A 4,057-nucleotide genomic window follows, 5' to 3' on the forward strand; every position below is an offset into this window, starting at 1 on the left:
CAATAAAGCAGTTTCGCACTTTCACATTACGCATTTCACATTTCACGGCACAAGACGCAGTATCTGGCTAGTTCATGCCATTTTGTGTGCTTTCCCAATATTTCACCTATCACAGTTTCGTACTCGCAATAAAACAACACTATCTCGTTAGATGACATCGTTTTTGGTGGTTTCACGACGCTACCTAGCTCAAACTAACCGAACCTTCGCACTTCTATCGTTAGAAAACGTTTTATTCGCTACTTTACACTGTTTTCTACAAGATTACGACGGTTTCATGCGCTTTCACATTAGATATCGCAGTTCCCGACTTGTAATGGTGAAAAACACAGCATCTCACTAAGTGACATTGTTTATTGCGGTTTTAGCGCGGTTCATATCTTAACCTAACCTAACCTTAGCTAACCCAACCTAACCTAACCTAACCTAACCTAACCAAACCTTACCTAACATACCCTAACCTAACCTAACCTAACCTAACCTAACCAAACCTAACCTAACCTAACCTAACGTAACCTAACCTAACCTAACGACGGTTGCAAGCGCTTTCACATTAGATATCGCAGTTCCCGACTTGTAATGGTGAAAAACACAGCATCTCACTAAGTGACATTGTTTAATGCGGTTTTAGCGCGGTTCATATCTTAACCTAACCTAACCTAACCTAACCTAATTTAACCTAACCTAACCTTACCTAACCCAACCTAACCTAACCTAACCAAACCTTACCTAACATAACCTAACCTAACCTAACCTAACCAAACCTAACCTAACCTAACCTAACCTAACGTAACCTAACCTAACCTAACCTAACCTAACGACGTTTGCAAGAGCTTTCACATTAGATATCGCAGTTCCCGACTTGTAATGGTGAAAAACACAGCATCTCACTAAGTGACATTGTTTAATGCGGTTTTAGCGCGGTTCATATCTTAACCTAACCTAACCTAACCTAACCCAACCTAACCTAACCTAACCTAACCTAACCTAACGACGTTTGCAAGCGCTTTCACATTAGATATCGCAGTTCCCGACTTGTAATGGTGAAAAACACTGCATCTCACTAAGTGACATTGTTTAATGCGGTTTTACGACGGTTCATATCTTAACCTAACCTAACATTCGTACTTGTATTGAAAAACGCTCTATTACACTGTTTCGTTCTCAATTACGATATTTGCATAACCTCACAGTTTTTCACCAACTTATTGTAGTACAGAACGCTGTATCTCGCTAAATGACATCGTTCTTTAAGGTTTCACTATGCTTGCATGCGCTTTAACGAGAATATCACATTATAGCAGTTTCGCACTTGTAACGGTACAACACGCAGTATCTGGCTTGTTCAAGCCGTTTTGTGTACTTTCACAACATTTCACCTATTGCAGTTTCGTACATGCAATAAAACAACACTATCTCGTTAGATGACGTCCTTTTTGGTGGTCTCACGACGCTACATAGCTTAAACTAACATAACTCAAGCTAACCTTCCCACTTCTATCGTTAGAAAACGTTTTACTCGCAACTTTACAATGTTTTCTACAAGATTACGACGGTTTCATGCGCTTTCACATTAGATATCGTAGTTCCCGACTTGTAATGTTGAAAAACACTACATCTTACTAAGTGACATTGTTTAATGCGGTTTTACGACGGTTGATATCTCAACCTAACCTAACATTCGCACTTGTATCTAAATACGCTCAATTACACTGTTTCGTTCACAATTACGATATTTGCTTGACCTCACAGTTTCTCACCAACTTATTACAGTACAGAACGCTGTATCTCGCTAAATGACATCTTTCTTTAAGGTTTCACGATACTTGCATGCGTTTTAACGAGAATATCACAATAAAGCAGTTTCGCACTTGTAACGACACAAGACGCAGTATCTGGCTAGTTTATGCCATTTTGTGTGCTTTCACAATATTTCACCTATCGCAGTTTCGTACTCGCAATAAAACAACACTATCTCGTTAGATGACATCGTTTTTGGTGGTTTCACGACGCTACGTAGCTCAAACTAACCTAACCTTCGCACTTCTATCGTTAGAAAACGTTTTATTCGCTACTTTACAATGTTTTCTACAAGATTACGACGGTTTCATGCGCTTTCACATTAGATATCGCAGTTCCCGGCTTGTAATGGTGAAAAACACAGCATCTCACTAAGTGACATTGTTTAATGCGGTTTTAGCGTGGTTCATATCTTAACCTAACCTAACCTAACCTAATTTAACCTAACCTAACCTTACCTAACCCAACCTAACCTAACCTAACCAAACCTTACCTAACATAACCTAACCTTACCTAACCTAACCAAACCCAACCTAACCTAACCTAACCAAACCTTACCTAACATAACCTAACCTTACCTAACCTAACCAAACCTAACCTAACCTAACCTAACGTAACCTAACCTAACCTAACGAGGTTTGCAAGCGCTTTCACATTAGATATCGCAGTTCCCGACTTGTAATGGTGAAAAACACAGCATCTCACTAAGTGACATTGTTTAATGCGGTTTTAGCGCGGTTCATATCTTAACCTAACCTAACCTAACCCAACCTAACCTAACCTAACCTAACCTAACCTAACCTAACCTAACGACGTTTCCGAGCGCTTTCACATTAGATATCGCAGTTCCCGACTTGTAATGGTGAAAAACACTGCATCTCACTAAGTGACTTTGTTTAATGCGGTTTTAGCGCGGTTCATATCTTAACCTAACCTAACCTAACCTAACCTAACCCAACCTAACCTAACCTAACCTAACCTAACGACGTTTGCAAGCGCTTTCACATTAGATATCGCAGTTCCCGACTTGTAATGGTGAAAAACACTGCATCTCACTGACATTGTTTAATGCGGTTTTACGACGGTTCATATCTTAACCTAACCTAACATTCGTACTTGTATTGAAAAACTCTCTATTACACTGTTTCGTTCACAATTACGATATTTGCATAACCTCACAGTTTTTCACCAACTTATTGCAGTACAGAACGCTGTATCTCGCTAAATGACATCGTTCTTTAAGGTTTCACGATGCTTGCATGCGCTTTAACGAGAATATCACATTATAGCAGTTTCGCACTTGTAACGGTACAACACACAGTATCTTGCTTGTTCAAGCCGTTTTGTGTACTTTCACAACATTTCACCTATTGCAGTTTCGTACATGCAATAAAACAACACTATCTCGTTAGATGACGTCCTTTTTGGTGGTCTCACGACGCTACCTAGCTTAAACTAACCTAACCTAACCTAACCTTCGCACTTCTATCGTTAGAAAACGTTTTACTCGCAACTTTACAATGTTTTCTACAAGATTACGACGGTTTCATGCGCTTTCACATTAGATATCGTAGTTGCCGACTTGTAATGTTGAAAAACACTACATCTCACTAAGTGACATTGTTTAATGCGGTTTTACGACGGTTGATATGTCAACCTAACCTAACATTCGCACTTGTATCTAAAGACGCTCAATTACACTGTTTCGTTCACAATTACGATATTTGCTTGACCTCACAGTTTCTCACCAACTTATTACAGTACAGAACGCTGTATCTCGCTAAATGACATCGTTCTTTAAGGTTTCACGATACTTGCATGCGCTTTAACGAGAATATCACAATAAAGCAGTTTCGCACTTGTAACGGCACAAGACGCAGTATCTGGCTAGTTCATGCCATTTTGTGTGCTTTCCCAATATTAAACCTATCGCAGTTTCGTACTCGCAATAAAACAACAATATCTCGTTAGATGACATCGTTTTTGGTGGTTTCACGACGCTACCTAGCTCAAACTAACCGAACCTTCGCACTTCTATCGTTAGAAAACGTTTTATTCGCTACTTTACACTGTTTTCTACAAGATTACGACGGTTTCATGCGCTTTCACATTAGATATCGCAGTTCCCGACTTGTAATGGTGAAAAACACAGCATCTCACTAAGTGACATTGTTTAATGCAGTTTTAGCGCGGTTCATATCTTAACCTAACCTAACCTTACCTAACCCAACCTAACCTAACCTAACCTAACCAAACC

This window comes from Rhipicephalus microplus, unplaced genomic scaffold (assembly GCF_043290135.1).
Source record: "Rhipicephalus microplus isolate Deutch F79 unplaced genomic scaffold, USDA_Rmic scaffold_46, whole genome shotgun sequence".
Taxonomy (NCBI): domain Eukaryota; kingdom Metazoa; phylum Arthropoda; class Arachnida; order Ixodida; family Ixodidae; genus Rhipicephalus; species Rhipicephalus microplus.